General features: G+C 35.9%; 1 protein-coding gene and 1 long non-coding RNA gene across 4 annotated transcripts in view; one reads left to right on the top strand and one right to left on the bottom strand.

The window, feature by feature from the left end:
• Positions 1-19,298, bottom strand: part of igsf21a (immunoglobin superfamily, member 21a) — a 194,024-nt gene that overhangs the window by 172,683 nt on the left and 2,043 nt on the right. The gene's annotated exons all lie outside the window — the stretch shown is intronic.
• LOC308403085 lies at positions 16,690-18,722 on the top strand. The gene is made up of 3 exons (XR_013972856.1): positions 16,690-17,015; positions 17,751-17,811; positions 18,298-18,722. It is a non-coding gene; the product is annotated as an uncharacterized lncRNA (long non-coding RNA).

Here is a 19,298-nt window from a genome sequence, read left to right as displayed (position 1 = left end):
AACAGGGCAGTATCCTTTTTTTCCCCTTTTTTTCCAGGGCAGTAAACTGAGTATAAAAAGAGCATCTGAGGGGGGCAAAAGTTACCCAATCTGCAAAAAACTCTGTCTACAATTTATCGAACAATTTCAGAATTATGTTCCTGGATAAAAAATTTTTTAAAATACTTTGAATATCTCACTATCTATAGTGTATCATGTCACCAAACAATTCAAAGAATCTGAAGAAACCTCTGTGTACAAGGGACAAGGCTGAAAATCAGTGCTGTATGTTCACAATCTTCTGGCTCTGAGGCAGCGCTGCATTAAAAACAGGCATGACTCTGTCATGGAAATTATTGCATGGGCTCAGGAATACTTCCAGAAACCACAGTCTGTGAACACACTTGACTGTGGCATCCACAAACACATATTAAAGCTTTATCATCCAAAGAAGCCATATGTGAGCATAATCCAGAAACACCATCTTCTCTGGGCCAAAACGCATTTAAAATGCTCTGAGACAAATAGGAAAACTGTTTTGTGGTCAGACAAAATTTGAAATTCTTTTTGGAAAACATTGACACTACATTCTCTAAACTAAGGAGGAGAGGGGTCATGCAACTCTAACGGTCCAGAGTGCATCGGAAATTGCAGCATAAAATGGATGATAGAAACGCACTAGCCATACTAAAATGTATGCAAAGGTTTTAGAGCAATGTATTATTTCCGCAAGACAATGATAAACTACATAGTAGTACAACAGCACAAGTAGAGAATTGCTGAACTATGGACTCCCTGCAGTCATAGCACTTCACCCACTGAAATGTAACAAACAATATGTCATATGTCAAAGAAGACCCATGACTGGTGAGCAGATAGAATCCCAAAAAATCCAACAAATATCAATTCAGTCCGCACATGCTTATTATTGTTGATTATCATTAATAAAAGAGATGATACTAATTTTGGGGGATTACACTCACATGCTATTTTGCCCCGTTTCATAAATGTAGTCCAAAGTAGCTAAAGCAATCCAGAGCTTAGTGCGAGACACAAGCCAGAGCCCCCAATGTGAACAAAGGATCAAAGTAGATATGACTAAAATTTTAGAGAAGAGTGTAAAACCAAAGGATCAATGTCTTGTTATCTGGTAAAGTTGTGCTGAAAACATCTTGGAAACCATATGGGAAATGATGCACATAAATGACATGTGTTTTGTTATAAAAATCTGTTGTACCTGCTTTTTATTTTTTGGTAAGGTAAAATTATAACATTAAACATTCCAGAGCAGAAGATTTTATTTTCAATTTTTATATAAGCAAGTAAATATTTTATTATGAAAATTACTTTTTTAATGAATAAAGCTTGATTTGTACTTGTATACACCATCAATTGAAGTTCTTAGAAAAGAAAATCATAATTAGCAAAAGTGGTCTTGATAGGTCATACTTTGATAAAAAAAAAATAAAAAATAAAAATCAGAATTCAAAATCAGCCAAAAAAAATTGCAATTGGTGTATTTCTAATCAGCTTTGCAACTGAAAGTCCCTTCAAATGAATATATGAATGGACAAACACGAGAATCTTAACTAAAAATCATCAGCATTACTAAATATCCCAGTAAACAACACAAGCATATTTTTTATTTAATTTTTTTTTATTGTTTATTTATGTATTTTTTGCTTTGTTTTGTTAAAGAGACACTTTTATTGGATAAAGCTGGTTTAATGTTTCTCCACTCCATTTCCTCTGTGACTGGACCATCTCATTCCCCAAAACCTTTGAAGCACAGAGAAACATTAACAACAATACACACACACACACACACACACAAGCTTCTTTTCCATAATGAATCCAGCCCCAACATTTGTTGTAATTGCTGTCATAATTATGTGCTGTTGTAATGTAATGAATATGCAATGCCTGCTTTGGCACAGTCAACACAAAGAAAATGACAGAAGAGATTTTGTTGAGAAATTGTGTTTAGAAATTGTAATGATTTCTGACAGTTAATGATGCACACTTTAGAACACTTTCCAAACTCAACATCTGCATGACCTTAACATTTAAAAATGTCACATCATTAGTTAAACATTCTGTAATATTATACATTCCAAACATTACTATCCATGTATGTATTTAGCATAATGGATGCTTTTAAAAATCTATTGAATGTGCAGTATTTGACTGAATGAGCAGAAAGCAAATACACGCATACAACTGTAAATGTCAAAGCATACTTACAATACAGAGACATTCATGTTTATTAGGGCTGCCACGATTAGTCGACTAGTCACGATTACGTCAACTATTAAAATCGTCGACGACTAATTTAATAGTCGACGCGTCGTTTGAAGCTTTGTAAGATCACAAAAGACGCAGGAATAAGTAGTAGGATTTAAGAGTGTAATAACGGACTGAAACAGAAGATGGCAGCACTGCAAGTACAAGGATGCCAGCTGCCGTTAAACCCCGAAGAAGAAGTAGCTCTGTCCCATAATTCAGCGGTCCCCAACCCCCGGGCCTCGGACCGGTACCGGTCCGTGAGTCGTTTGGTACCGGACCGCGAGAGTTGAGGCTCAGGTGTGAAATGTATGGTTTTCAGGGTTTTTATCGGTTTTCAGCGTTATTTTGTTATCGTTTTTATCGTTAACTCGGTTTTCCTGGGTCTTTTCACATGTGTTATGAATAAATCTTCTTTTTTTCGGTACCAGTACTAGTTTTATTTTGTTGTATTTATCACAAAATCACACAAAATTAAAAAAACAAAAACAACAGTAGGACATTCAGCTCATGATACCTTTGGGTGACCACGCATTGTGGGATTTTTGTATCCACATTCAGTTAAACTCATTACTGTAGGACTAGTGATTCTTGTGAATTGCTAACAACAGATTGATGAATGGATGTCTTGATGAAATGTCGTTGCAAGGTGATAGGTGACCCTTATGTCATTAGAGCTTCAATGCATAGATTCTGCAAACCTCTAAATCTTTACTGGATGGGTAGATGGAGTTTTGTCAGCTAGGAACAGAGCACTCATATTAGGGCAGAAAGTTTCACCATGGGATAAAGGTAATCCCTCAAAAGATCTTTGTATTGATTTGAAAAGACCCTTAATTTCATGAAGAAGAAAAGTGGACATAAACTATTCTAGCAAAATTCCCCCATTGGCTGGATAAGCCAAGTTTAAAAAGAGAGACATTGTATCTTTAAATTGAAATTGTTAGTCTATGTTTTTCATTGTTCTTTTTCTATTTTGTCAGCATGTACAGTATGCGATGTCTAATAACTAGCAGAGCACAAGGTTGCTTCCTTTGACTCTCCACTACTGAATGTCATTTGTCTATAAGGTGTTTGTAGCACTGCAGGAAGTGATTTTTCCAAGGCAACAACAAAGGCAACAAAGGTTCGTCTTTTAAACTCAGATTAACAATCGACCTAATGACTTATGAATGTATCATTATCAAACACAGGTTCTTTTAACTTTGTATTTCAAGATAAACAAAATACTAAATTTTTTGTTTCAGACAGACCTGTTCTTGATTCAGTACAATTTAATCCATTTGTTATCTGATGTGTTTCCTCATAGGTAGGGCTAAAATGATAGGATTAATATTCAGTGCTGTGTAGCCTAGGATGGAATTATAAGGAAGTGGAGTTATGAATACTCCAATCCTACTGACACATTCATATTACTCTTCCTCTGAGACTATTATCCTGAATATTGATAACTTTAGGATTTGTCCCATCAGGAAGATGGGTGGATAGAGTGGAAACTAGCAGTACGGTGAGGGTGACAGATGTCTATTACACAATACATTAAAAGAGTGAATAGTCAGCCTAACTCATAACTACAGTAACTTATATACTACAGTGACAATGATTTCATATTATCTGTGCTATGATGAAGATATTAGTGAAGAAATCTAAAGTGATGACCTTAGCTTTCACATAAAAAAGAAAGAAGGAAAGAAAACACACAAAAACAGAGGGGTGTCATTTTGATCTGCAACTGTCATATACAGCTCTGCCCTAAAAATAGAAAAGCACCACAGGGTTACTTTTAATTACATGACATCTGTTTTGCTTTTGTAGCATCAGATGTCTGATAACAACGACAATTCGCTGAATTTCAATCAGGTTTAAGTACTTTGAGTTTTTCCTCACTTTTTGTTCTTCTACAGCACAGAAATTGAAGGTAGACATACATATTTGTTGAGTTTGCAAATAAAAATGGATTGGATAAACTGGCAAACAAAACTGATAATACACTCTATTGAATTTATTACTAACTGCATCCTAAACCTGCCATATTCTATCTTGTGCTATTCTGCAGTGATGAAGGTCTCAGTATGCAGCAGAATGTATCCAAATGTTCAGTCAGCTGTGACGAGAACTAATGTGAGCTTTCTCTTACATTCGACTCCCCTTGGAAAAGGCAGCCACATGAGGAATCTGAACAGCTGACTGGGTACGAAAAATCTGACTGGTGAAATGACAGGAAAGGAATTCAATACCACTTTGTTCCTATTTTTCCCAAACAGGTACTAAACTAATGCATGCTAGACAGAATAAATAGTTAAATGTCATGAATGTAAACGTATCTTTACTTTGAAGTGTTAGAAACTAGATCAAAAACAGAATTGCTACAAATTTCTGTAACCAACACTATTAGTACACTAATTTCCCTATAATTTCTTCAATCACACCTAAATCCTTTAATGTAAAGAATCTGCCAATATGCAATTAACTCCATACATACATAATAAGTAACTGTCTTGCATAACACAGCTGTAAGCCCAAACAATTTCCTGTGGCGTATTTTGTTCCATTCAGCCAACCTCAAGTGTCAGTTTGAGTCAGTAAACTTTGACCCTTTTTTTTAGGTTCAAAAGGGATGGATTTATACTCCTGTTAATCAACTCATTAATGAATGAAAATCATTGTTTTAACACAATACAACAGTCACGCTGTCAATTTATATTTAATGTTATATCTTTATGTACACACTACTTTTGAGGGGTTCAAACATGGTTGGGACTTCTATGGCCTTTTCGCCTTTATGTGACAGGATACTGTTTGTACTCTGGAGAAGTGGGTTTGACAGCAGAACCCAGAGAGCAGATGGAACATCTCAATTTTTCATCAGCATCTTTGATTCAACAGTTAATTCAGACTCATGATGAAACCTCATGAAGAGGTTTTTTGGTCTGCTGATCTACTTATTTCCCACTTAAAAGTGCACAACCCCCACAGGCACTTTTCCACCTACTCCTTTTCCCTCTTACCATCACTTCCCCATACCGCTCTCTAAGATTGATTAATCACAATCCACTGGGGGTGTTTCGGCACAAACTTTATCCATGGCCGAGGGCTAACTTCACGCTGTCGCATCAGAGCAAAATGATTTTGCACAGGGTTTCCTTTTCCCTATTCCCACCTGATAGTCATCACTTTCATTACAGTTTGACTACATGTTTCATTTTTTGTTTTTTTTGTAATCCACAAGATAAAAACAAACAACAGCATAATTCCCTTTTAGACATTTGTCTTTTAGCAACAACGAGATGATTTGTATTAGACACTGAATGTAGATAAAGAGTGCATTTTTAGAAACAACAAACAATATACGCAATAGGAATTTGACAGTGTCATTGTAAGAAGGTTCATAGTAAAAGTGCTCATGCTGTTAACAACACATCATCTGTGACTGTAAAAATGCACCAATCTGGCACAACATTATGATCACTGACAGGTGAAGTGAATAACACTAATTATCTCTTCATCATGGCACCTGTTAGTGGGTGGGATATATAAGAGAGGAAGTGAATATTTTGAAAGAGTTGATATGTTAAAAGCAGGGAAAATGGGCAATTGTCAACATTTGAGCTTGACAAGGGCCAAATTGTGATGGCTAGAGAACTAGGGTAGAGTATCTCCAAAACTGTAACTTTTATTGGGTGTTCTCAATCTGCAGCGGTCAGTACCTATCAAAAGTGCCACTGTTTCAGCCACTGAGCAAACAGTGATAAACCAGCAATATACCGAAAGTACCAACAATGAGCATGGCATTGGGCCATGGAGCAATGAAAGAAGATTCCCTGGTCTGTGTGATGTTTGGGGAAATGTTCTGCTGAGAAATTGGGATTCCAGCATCCATGCAGAAGGTACTTTGACGTGTACCATCTACCCAAGCACTATTGCAGATCATGCACATCTTGTCATAAAAATAGTAGTCACTGTGGCTGCCTGTGACCTCTTAATGATGTGCCCCAAATAATGCGCCCTGCCACAAAACAAAAATGATTCAAGAATGGTATCAGGAGCACAGCGAGTTTGAGGTGTTGACTTAGCCTCCAAAATCCCCAGATCTCAGTCCAACTGAGCATCTATGCGATGTGCTGGACAAACACATTCAATCCATGGAGGGCCCACCTCTAAACCTAAAGGACTTAAAGGATCTGTTGCTAACATCTTGGTGGCAGATATCACAGCACACCTTAAGAGTTTAGTAGAGTCCATTGCTCAATGTGTCAGTCATGTTTGGACAGCAAAAGAAGGACCAACACAATACTGTGACGAATTGGTGTAATGGTATCAATAGCAAGAGCAACCCTGTGCTTGTCTTGCTAGCGCTCGATATACTATTGACCATAATATTTTATTACAGAGGTTAGAGCACGCGCTGGAGCTGCACTGCAGTATTTTGGATCATATCTACCTAACATACTCAAATTTGTTCATGTAAATGGGGAGTCCTCTTCACACACTAAGGTTAATTATGGAGTGCCACAAGGTTTCGTCCTAGAATAAATTCTATTTACATTATACGCACCTCCCTTAGGCAGTATCATTTGAAAGCATACCAATTAGCAGTTACTATTCATCTCTGGCTCACTTGTTTTAGTTAAAAAACAGATGACTTTTAATTAAATGTAATTACAATTTGTGAGCTTTGACACTGCCTGCAAACTTCTGTTTGGCGTAAAATATACAAAAGTGATACAATAAAAACAGTAGACAGACTGCAATCAGACATTGACCATATCTACAAAAATATTTGCCAGCCAGAAGCTTTTCCTAAATCCAATAAAGTGCTTTCTTTCCTAAAAAAAAAAAAAAAAAAATAGTGTAAAAGTGAATAGCAAACAACAAAATAAATGAAAACAAAGCACAAAAATCTTCGAAATGGAACATATAATACTGTCCATCCAACTTTCTACTTTGCAGCTAATATTGCTCAAGGCTCTTTATCGAGGCATTGAAACTTTGGGATACCTTATGTGTACCTCTGCAATGTCAAGTAGGTATCTAACTGAAGTATTTGAGTCCATACTACAGAATGGAGTCCTGTTGTACATGTGCAGAAAGACCTTTTTTTCTTGAGTCTCTCTTTTTTGGTACCACTACGCCAAACTGTGAAACATTAGGTGATAATCCAAGATTTTATTTCTTTGCCAACAGCCACACTAAAGACTTTCTTGCTTCACATTTCCAAAATATTGGTCAATGTTATCTATTTGCTGATGTATCTGTATCGGCATTTATGATGGGCGATAAATTAAAATCAGAGAAACACCAGTCAACCATGTAATGAGTGTTGATGTTCTATATTTTGTCCACCAGAGGGCAACTTCCCTGTTGATAAAACGTGTTTATAACAACACAAGAATAGATGAGTAATCCACAAGTTGTTATGACAGTAAAACAATACAATAGGAAGATTACCATATAAAGATTAAGCACAAGCATTTATAATTTGAACAGACTGGAACATCTTGCTTGCCTGCCTTAAGAGATCACAGTCAGAAAAGGATAGACTCACACCAAGACCTCACACGTGTACTTTCTTTTTACATATTATTTCCTCCAGGAAGAACAGCAGTACAAGAAACTAACAGTGATGAGTCATTACACAAGCTCCCTCACATTATTATTTCCACTTTCCAAATAATTTTTTTTATACCAGAGTCACCTGGTACCAGGCATATGTGAAATTAATGCTGGCAGTTTTATTGGGAAAGAATAGATTTAATCATTACAAGTCCTCCTTTATATAAAAATTCAGAAGCGAGCGCCAAAGTTGCATGTAAGCATCCTAAAAGATAAAGCTTCCTTGCAATTTTAACCATAATCTTTAGAGAAAAAAACTGAAGTAAAATAATTATATTTAAAGCAAGTTATAATCCATATGCACCCACAATTTCTATTATTGTATAATTCATGTCGCATATTCAGAAGATTAATTCTCTGAACTTGCATGACAAGTTCTACAGCAGATCAAAGGTTTGCTGATAAATGTTATCAGAAATGACAGATGTTACAGGCTGAACACAGCCTTGTCCTATCATATTCTGACTGTCTGTGAAACTTCACTAATACCTACTCCTGTGAGTGCAGATTGATGTCTTTATGATTTTTTGATTTTTTTATTTTGGTGGCTTATATGGAGGAAGTCAATATGCACAAGATTCATAGCCCACACAATCCTTCTTTACTTCCATCTGCACAGCTCCAGAGTGACGTCAGTGCGTCGATTAGAGCTGTTTTTCCCCCCTCCTCTGCCATCTCTTCCTTTTTCCATGCCTAATCTGAACTTTTCATGAAACCTCTGCAATGCTGTATTCACTGGCTTGAAGATGGCTTTGAATAGCTGCAAACATTTTTTTTTTAAAAAAAACCCAGAAGAATCAAACTGGGAAAGCAAAGCAGTGATTTAGAATATTTACAGTTACTACACAATGTGTGTATATGAAAGCATAAAAAGGGCTTTTTCCTTTTAGGTTAAAGCACTGTCATGTATATTTGAGCCAATTTAGTAAGTAAAATGTTTCTCACAATATACTTTAATGTTAATTTTCCTCTATATTGCATTTTATCTTTGAGTCAATATAATTTATTGCTAATGCAATACAACTGTTTCTTCTTAAGATAATCTTGATATACTGTACATACTGTAACAAAAACGCAAGCTTAGATTTTGAGGTCACCATGACTTTGAATAATTCCATTTGTGTCAGATCACTAGCAGAAAGAAACAGAATGTTTGTATACAAAAGACTGTGCGCAGCAGTGTACATTTCAGCTGTCTTGCAATAAACTTTGGATGCTGATATGTTTCATGTATCATATACAATTCAGTTTCACAGCCCTAAATAAATAGACTGATGTTGGGACACAGTGACGGACCAATTGATATTACTCAGCACCTATGTTTGAACACGATAAGCAAAACCACATAATCCATATTAGCATGTAGGAAACGGTGGGAGGAGAATATTGTAAAAGTGCTGATAAAGCTTGCCAAGAAATCCCTCGTTATGCTGGCTGCTAAATTGAGAAACACAAGTTTCTGTAATAAAATGGGATTTTTAAAAGTTCTGGTAAAAGGACATATTATACTATTTGACAAAACTTTACTGCTTACTAAAGATCATGAACAGGAACGATATACTCCCTTTCTATGTAACCATTTGGGAGATCATTGGGAGAACATTGGGAGAAAATACAGACACTTTGCTTCTGTATTTTCTCTATCTCTGCAAACCACCAGCTGCTGAGGGAATCCGAGTTACTTCAAACTCCCACACAAGCCAAAGACATCAGCAAGCCAGCCTACATCTGTGTATGAAGGTCCACAAGGGTAGTAAAGAAAGTTACTGTGCTCTTTGAACTTCTTGCCCCAAGCCTTTACTTGTCTCCACTAATCAGAGCCATTTTCATTTGATCATTTTAACATCACTGCTTGAAAACACAAACGTATTTCAGCTATACAGGCAAAGGAAGGTTCATTTTTCCTCGATTCTGCCTCTTACCACTTTCCACGCCAGAGGCTGTCGTGGTGGTAGTGGGGGAGGACAAATTTGTCATGATGGTTGCAGATTCTGTTGCATTATTTGAATTGCAGTAGACATTCATAAAAACTGTGGTCCACTCCTAGGGCCCGAGGCTACTAGGCAACAAGTCATCTTGGATGCAGACCCCATAGCTAAGATGCTAGCTGTAAATAAAATATGGTAATGGCTTCTCAGTGACTGGACTACTGCAAAAACCACACTTTAGCTTGTCCAAAATGTCAGACAGATGATTTTGGTTTCACCCCAAAAGCAGATAGCTGGTGTGTATGCTAATTCTCAAAATGTGTTGTTCTTACTCTCGTGCCACTGTTTCAGCCATTCTAGGGAATTGTGATATTGGCATAGATTTCTTTGAAAAAACTCAAGGCCAGCATTTTTTTTTTCAAAAACACCTGCACTTCAGTGTGAAAAGCAAATGCAAGCGTCATAGGAAACTGGTAAACCTCTTCAGCCATGCTGCTGGAAAACTTGAAGCATATAAGTGTTTGAGCCTTGTTAGATAAAAGCAAAAGTTTGCAGAATCCATCTGTGAAATAGCACATTGTTCTCAGACTTTTATCAACACAACAATGTGGGAATTCTGTGTGCTCTAAGAGTTTTACAGTTATGTCTGAAAATCTGAAAAGCAGTGTCAGAAAACAATGCAGGAGTTACTTTAGATAATCATATCTTGCTGTGTGCAGATTTTGGATTTCTTACTTTCAGTGCATGGATATTTCATCATAAATTTTAGGAACAGAGCTTTTGAAATTTCATGAGACAAAAGATACCCAATGCTGAGGTGGAAGGCAAAAAAAACAGGTCTTCCTTTACAGATATAAATTCAAAATAAAGTTTATAGTTGATTAAGTTATAGTTAGGTACAGCTCAACTTAACCCGAACAATCCCTTAGTTATGCTGCTATATGCCCAGACAACCTTAAATGGCGCACTTAGCACATTCCCTCTGTTATAATTTTATAGTGCATGCTGTGATTATATATTTTTCCGTCTCTGTGCTCTTATATGTCTACTTTTTCTATATTTCTCCGGTGCCATATGTTTTTCTGTGGTTACTGACCTGATACACCTGCTGAATGGTTATTACTGCATTGACGTTGTTTGTTGTTTATCTGCGCTCCTCTTTTCTCTTTTCACCTTCCCCCCACCCCAACCGATGGAGGCAGATGGCCACCTTCCCCGCGCCTAGCTTTGTCTGAGGTTTCTTCCTGTTGAAAGGGTTTTTTTTTTTCCTAACTGCTGTTGCCAAGTGCTCAAAGGGAATTGTTGGACTTCTCTCTAAACAATTGTTAAGCATTGTGCTTACAAAGTAAACAGCCCTGAAATGAATGTTAAGGTGAACTGGCACTATATTAATAAAACAGACTTTAACTGAACTGAAATATTTAATACATTTTCCATTTTTGTAATTGATTGAACTCACCAATTAGAGACAGAAGGTAGTGAAATAAAAACTCAAGTTTCCTACAAAATATGCATTTTGTTCTTGTTACTATTAGTTTTACACATGGCATTTGTGTTCATAGGTTCCAAAGTTTAGATTTTTTTTTTCAGTACAGTTATTAGATGGAATCTGCCACCTTTTGATTAAATTGCTCATTGAAGTACTTGAGTAATTGAAGTACTTCAGTAAGTATGTTCAGCATGAGCTCACTAAGGGAGTCAAACCAGATAAAGCTGCATGCTATTGGGTCAAAATGACATGCACTCATATTTTTTTCTTCAAGCTGCTACTTTACAGCAATAGAATCAAATGGGCTATTTTGTATTTCCACAGCAATCTGGTTTAAGTGTATCTGCTAAAAGGCCCATACACTATTAGCAGTATATATAGTGTATATAAAATGATTTACACAGTCACACTGACTAGTCAAGCAAACAATAGCAAATGAAATGAAACAATGAAAATGGCTTCTAATCTGGGCATAATCATTTTATATAACTGCTGAGAGCTGCAGTGTGATGGAAAGCTTGGTGATTGTCAGATAGTTGCATGACAACAACCCATTTTCCAGGCCAAATCTCTCTTCACTTCCTGTGAGTCAAGACCAGCCATCAGTAGCAGGCAGTCACAGTGCGCCGGAAACCTATCTGAGATCCAGTGCTTGTTAAATCTGTTAACACTGATATGATACACAATCTGCAAACCAGCCTTCACCACTGTGGTCTGAGACAACACATTCTCCTTGGTGCTTTAACAGAAGGCTTTAAAAGAAGCCGTTTTTAAAGAAATTACATCAAAAACTGATGACCTTCCCTCAGATTTTAAAACATAGCCTACAGGTCATGTCATAATTGCCACTTCACAGCCTGCTGTACTGACACAATTTTATATTGACTGAGTTTCTTTATTTTCATTGACAGCGACTCTATCAACTGAATCAGTATGTTTGATAGTGCTGTTTTAACCTATTTTTGATATTGCACCGAATCCCTTTGACCCGTAACACATGAACATCAATTATTCTGCTCTTTTATCCTTGTAATTTTCCTGACTGAGTCTTCTGGTAACAAATCACTTGAGCCTGCCTGCCCCATTTCTGGATCTACATAAAATCAGAACATCTAGTACTTTACAGGAAAACCTGTGAACCTAAAAGCAGCTGTTTAGACATCAGCCTAAAACATTTTACAACAAATCTGTATTCAGCCAAGGGCACACAAGTAATGCACATATCAAATGTTTCTTTTATACACTTCTAACAGTCTATATAAAACTCAGAAGGAAGACGTAAAATTCATCGGACAGAAAAATGTCACAAACTGTGAGACTGCGCAAGATGTAGCTTTCAAAAAAGCCCTCACATCAGTATGGATTAAAATGATATTTATGATTTGTTTAGTAAGAAACTTCATCCTTAGTTTGATCTAAAAAGTTAAAACAGGAATGTGTTAAAGCATTAGAGACGATCTAATTTCTATTAGGAAATGGTCTAGGTCAGAAATGAATACTAAGCCAACTCTTTTTGTCTGGAAAAAAAAACTTCAAAAGGCTGCAGTTTGATATACTTTCAGTTTTGAACACTGTTATCTCTAGTTCTTAATCTCTGAATGAAATTTCTGAGGCTCTGTGAAGTATTTTGTTCTTTCCTAAATGGCATTGTAATACAGACAGTAATACCATGTTGTACCAACCTATTTGAAAGTTCTTTCATTTTTAGATGGTGTCATAGGTGAGGTCAGTAGCTTAAGGGCAAAATAAATACACACACAAAAGTTGACCAATGTTCATCTCAGAAACAGCTGGTCTCGACTATCAGGTTTCTGAATGGTTAAACCCTGTAGTTATATAGTTTAACAATGTTATAACAAACTGGCTAACACCTGGTTCTTTAATGTTGTGTTTTTCCACTGAAAATAAAACAAAGAATTGGGAACATTTTTGTACCTTTACTACATGAGACACAACAGAAAAACATGTAGATACATACACTAAGAGCCAGACTTCCTGTCAGTAATTCACTCACTCTTCTGCACCATGATTGCTTCTTGCTCAGGTTTTAGAAAGATGAAAAAGTCAGTACCACCAAGACCAGAAAAATAAAACAGCTTTTTGGCAACACTTTGGAGTTGAAGGACACAAGCAAGCAAACATGCTAGCGCTAAGAGCAGTGATGTTAACACCTCAAAATGAAACTCACTGACATGCTTTAGCTTTGTTATACTTAGTACTCTAACGAGTACGATTTTAGTTACATGTTAACAAGAAACAAACAGATTTATATTATTTATGAGACTGCCAGATTTTTATTATAATGACTTACCTAACATGCTAGGTCTGCAATTCAAGCAAACTAATCAATTTTTAAATTACTTTTTAAAAAAAAGCAACATGTTACTGTTAAAATTTTGCCTCTCTTTGCTGTTTCTTTAGCTGTCACAAAACAAAATAGGAAATTCCCAGTGTAATCCGTTCTATCTACTCCATGAAGTGTAACTTACTCAAAGTCTGATTACATCTAGGTAGCTTAGGAAAAAAACAAACAAACAAACAAACAAAAACAGTAGAGTAGTAGAATTTTTTCTGTGGTGAAAGTATTTTCATCATTTTGAAGGCTTTTGTAGATGAAAAGGACAGGAATGACAACAGCTGTACTTCAAATTTGATCAAGGATACCTCCAAACTTGGCACAGCAGCCCCACAACAGGCAGGGGGAATTATTTTGTTGCTACAGTAAACCACTGAGGCAGCTTTTAGTTTTGCTACAACCTCAACTTTGAAGAAAGGGAAGAAGATTTCTGCTGCTTATGAAGTGGAGTAGATTCTGCGAGTATTATTGGAATCATTGGAAATGTGGCCTGTGAGAAGTACATTTTTCTTGATGCAAACGTTTTCTCGGTACAGAAGATGCCATTCATTCAACATAATCAACAAATCATTTTTTTGTCCATGAAAAGTGCCTCAAGACTAATAAGAAGGAAATATCTAAACAAATTAACAGAATAAGTAATAAAATAAACACTAATAGAAACAGTAAATGTGAATTATATTAAAGAAGAAAAAATCGTAAAGAAAGAAGTATCTCTTGGATACTTTAACTGGATCCAAGAGTAGGATAGTTTAAGTGTTTTTAAGGATTAAAGCAGAGCCCAGCTCTCTTATATCTTTGGAGAGGCAATGCCACAGTTTCCAGACATAAATGAAAAATTATGTCTCCAGTCTTATTTTGTTGGATTTTGGGTAGCTTGAAAGCTACGGGATCTACTAGCTTGTAAAAGGACATCATGCATCTTTGAGGTAGGCTGGTTTTACAATGTTGGGAAGAGTAGAATACGGGTTCACTCTTCTTTCTTTTTTTTATCATTTAAAGTCTAACCATAGAATCCTCAATGAGTTACTTTTTTTTCAGTGGACTTTTAAGAAAGACTAGTCAAAAATTCATTTCATTGATGAAAGCATGATTTTGAATTTCAATATCTTGCTTAGTCTGGAATGCACACACTTTGATCATTTTTCGCAGCTGTACAAATACCACATATTTTACTTATACAGGGCGAAAAACCTAGGACAGAGTCTAAAATAGTTTTTTGAGATATTGCATCGTTTTGGCTTTTGGGCCTACTTATAGAATTTCTCTCCTGTACTCATTTAGTTTCAGAAAGTTATTACTCATCCATTTATTTATTGCTGACAGGCAGTCAATGAGGGAGCTTAAGGCTAGGATTATACTCTCTTGCAGACACACATATGGACAGCTGTAGACACCGCAGAGGCATAGGTTATCTTATTATACAGTTTTTCTAGTCCACTTTGAGGACACATGCACAGATTGTAACCTTGTAGTGAAGTGGCTGAGCAGAAAAGTTTGTTCAGTCAGACAAATGCACACACATCCCCTGTGTCAAATGTTGCACTTAAATCTAAGAGAACCTTAACCAAGCCCTTTCTAGCACTATGCCTCAGGTTACTGAAAGTCTTTATGAGTGCAGTCACTGTGCTACAATTAGCTCTGAAACCTGATTGAACTTTTTTTCTTTCTAATGTAGAAATCTGCTAGAAATAGGTTTTTATAATATATTTCTCAGTAATAGAATTTTTGGCATCGGCCTGTAATCATTTAGGATTCCAAAGTCTAGATTTGGCTTCTTCAACAGAAATTTCACAACAGTGGTTTTGAACACCTCGGGGCAAATTCCCATTTCAAGGAATATGCTAATGATTTTCTGGACAGATTTCAAGATACTATTGAAAATCCTTTCTCATTGGAGAGGGTATAGATCAAGGCAGGTAGCATCTTATAAAGTTCTGAGGTTGAAAAGGTACTTTTTTTATACATAAAGTAATTGGTTCTCTTTGCTTAGCAAAGTTTTATATCTGACTTTTAAAAAAAAAACAATCCTTGGGATGGTAGCAGCAAACTATTATTAGCTATTGACAATAGTCTAATTGTTGTTTGTTAGCCTTGACAGCCAGGGTAGCCTTGCTTTAAGGCCATAGTTCATAACACAAGGAAAAATGTGTTATGCAATACAGCAGCATATGTGATAAAACAATGTATGCTGGGATATCACACTTCACACAGTGCACTCTATTCTGTAGCTCTATGGCGGCATAAAATATGCATTACAAAGTAACTCTTCAAAAATAAGAATCCAGACATAGACTATGTAGCCTGCTCTTCATACCGTGAATTTGCAACATGGTTAAAAACAAACAAACAAAAAAACAAATGCTTGAACTATTAAATTTTACTAAGGTTAGCTTGTAGGTGCAAGCTAGGTGTAGTAGAACTGTAGCAGACTCTGAAACACGTGTAACAGACAGGAGTGGTGCATGGACTAAATGACCAATACTGTTTTTATTTGTTAGTCATATGAGACAGAAGATTGGAGAGGACAGAGCCTTTCAATCTGTGACAATTACACTTTGCTTCCCATTCCAACCTTGTTTAGTTGTCTCTCTGTCATCTTTAAAAAAAAAAGCACTTAGAATAGAAAAAACATTTTGTTTTGTTTGTTTGTGTGTTTTTTGTTTAACCAGGCTTTCTATTGAGATTCTTATTGTCTGATTTTTTCACTGTTTATTTTATTTTATTCTTGTTTAACTTAATTCTACATTTTAACTTTGTTTTGAAATACTATTAACTGACTTTGTTTTACAGCACTTTTTGACTAAATATCAGTGAAAAATTTATATAAATAGAGAAAGAGACAGAGAGAGGTGTGTGTGTGTGTGTGTGTGTGTGTGTGTGTGTGTGTGTGTGTGTGTGTGTGTGTGTGTGTGTGTGTAAGCGTGTGTGTGTGTAAGCGTGTGTGTGTGTCAGTGTCAATCAATTTAGTTTCAACAATACAAATAAAAACCAGAAAACCAGCATGACCATAAGTCAGTACACTGAAAAAAGTCTAACATGCAGTCATTCATTCAATCTAATAAGTGCCATTCAAAACAGAATAAAATCATTGATTTGATTGTGAAACCCTTTCTTTTTGCATTTTAAAATACCACTTTTGATTTGGATGAAACTAAATATCTGTACAAAGGACACAACGCAAAGTTTTTGATTTCTCTCAAAACATATATTTCTTTTCATGTTGAACAGATAATATCTTTAATTTGAGTCAAAGTGATTTGCACTTGAACACGCCCACCAGAAATAGACCGGGACCCATTTTTATTCTGCATGGCTGCTGGAAACATCGTGTCACATCTTTGATTAATTTCATCTGAAAATAAACGTAAGTAAAGCCAAGTGTGTTACAAAAGCTTTTATAATTTGTATTGCCAAAATTGCAGAAAATAACCCCATTTAAGCTGGGTCGACAGCCACCCCTAATTTTTGCATGATTGTAGCTGCTAGCTATAAGCTAGCTAGCTATCCTGCGCAATGTTAGAACTGGTTACCAGAAACCGACCATCACAGTCGGGAATGCAAGTTAGGCAAAAAGCCGTTTTTTACCAGTATACTAACTAGCTAGCGTTACCACGATGCATCGGTGGTGGATACAGCTAGCTAGCATAAGTTCATAGTTCATAACATTCATAGTATAACTCCGTGCTCCGCTTCGTTTGAATTTTTCTGGTGAGCTCGCGGTTTCTAGACACAAGCTTGTGTTTGTGCGCGCACGTTTGTCTCTCTTCATATAAATATCTGTGTGTTATGTGTGTGTACACTGAGCGCAAAAGATAATTATTAATGTGCATGATTTAGAGACAGAAATAACACGCCAGCATATAAGATCAGTGACATAAGACTAATTCCTTCAATTGACTTTCAGGCGCGGCTCGGAAAAATGTGCATTTTCTGAAGAAATTGTAATTTTAACAGCAAAAAATTGACCCTATGCCAAACTTAGTCGCTAATGGCTGGTCTGTAGACTGTTTGGTATGTCATGTTACGTATTTCTTGGTTTTTCTATGTAATGTGCTTTATAGAGAAGTAACATTATTCTTTTTTTTCTGTATGCTTTCAGAACCACAGATCGCTCCATCCATTCCATGGCTGAAGCATACATTTTCATTTAATCTGAACAGGTATCATTTTGCATTTACACTGCACATCCTTTTTAAACATTTCATAATAATCTAGACTCTCCCTCATTATCCTCTCATTCACCTTGCTGATGTGTTGAGGACTTGATAAAAGAATACATGGTATGTCCATATCTGTTCTGTCTCTACATGAGATGCAGTCTCTTGATGTAAATTTGACAACTCTGCTATTAAATGCAGTGATTAATGTAGGACAGCAACGATTAATCAACTCATCAAGTTAATATCTTAGGGTTCTGTATTGTTTTCTTTTTTTTTTCTTGGGCTTTGTGGAACATTTATGAAAATGTTCCACTATTGATTTAATTTAATGATTATGCAATTCACAATCTGATTAGGCAAATAATTGTTCTAATAGTCTGTGACCAAACAACTATCAAAATAGTAGTTTATTATGGTCAAAGATTTATCAGGTGTGCCAGACTTCAGTTCTTCACTTGTACATTTTGTTCCATATTTTACCTCAAGATATCCCAGAAAGATGAAGCTGAGGAAGAGCTGCAGAGTACCACCATGGCACTCTTCGTCTTCAGGGACAACTCAAGCCTCCTACATCAGCCTCGAGACATCGGGATAATCATTGATGGTGTGGAAGTCCTGAATGAGTTGCCTTCTGTGGCAGCTGGAGTGGCAATGGTCTTTGAACTCTGTTATGCTCTTAATATGGAATATCCACGAGGATTCAGGTTCACCTTTGAGGCTCTTCAAAAGATTATGATGGAGCTTGACTTTAACAAGATGACCTCTAAGATTCGCAAACTTAATTGTGAACTTAACACTGCACAGTAGTGTGTTTGCATGCATGTGTATGTGTATGTGCACATGCATGTGCATGTGTGCTTGGTTATTTTGCTTGGTTGGCCTGCAGTGGTATTCTACATTCAAAATTTATAAGAACACCCATTTGAAAGGGAGATTTAAGTTGATTTCATTGATACATGTGTAGATTTATTTTATTTTTTTTACATTGTACAGGCACAGTGCACATATAAACATGTTTGAGTACTTGCAAATTGGTTTAAAAAGAGTTTTTATAATGGTTTTATGCCAGTTTTAGACAGGTTGCAGGTTTTATACTGGTTTTCAAAAGATTGCAGGTTTTATAAAACAAACATTTCTCTAATCATTTCTGCCGTAGCACTAAATCTGTATATTACTAATCCTCTCTATTGATTATAGTTAAAATGGTTTGGAACAATAAATAATTTTGAAATAATTGGTTGGCCAACTGTCTTGTTTTTTATAGGAAATGCAGAGCATTTTTGAACTGAAATAAAATGAAATGTAAAAAATATAGTTTGAATATATGTAAATCAATTACCTGGCTTCAATACAAACATATTGGTTCATGTTAATTTGGTTCGAATGTGAATACATTAGGTTGGTTAAATTTCAATATATTAGCTTGGTTCAATAATTAAAATATGGTTCTATGTAAAAAAATCTATTTGGATCAATGCAAAATTTAA

This window comes from Rhamphochromis sp. 'chilingali', assembly GCF_963969265.1.
Source record: "Rhamphochromis sp. 'chilingali' genome assembly, chromosome: 9".
NCBI classification, from domain to species: Eukaryota; Metazoa; Chordata; class Actinopteri; order Cichliformes; family Cichlidae; genus Rhamphochromis; species Rhamphochromis sp. 'chilingali'.
This window is presented reverse-complemented; position numbering and strand designations above follow the sequence as displayed.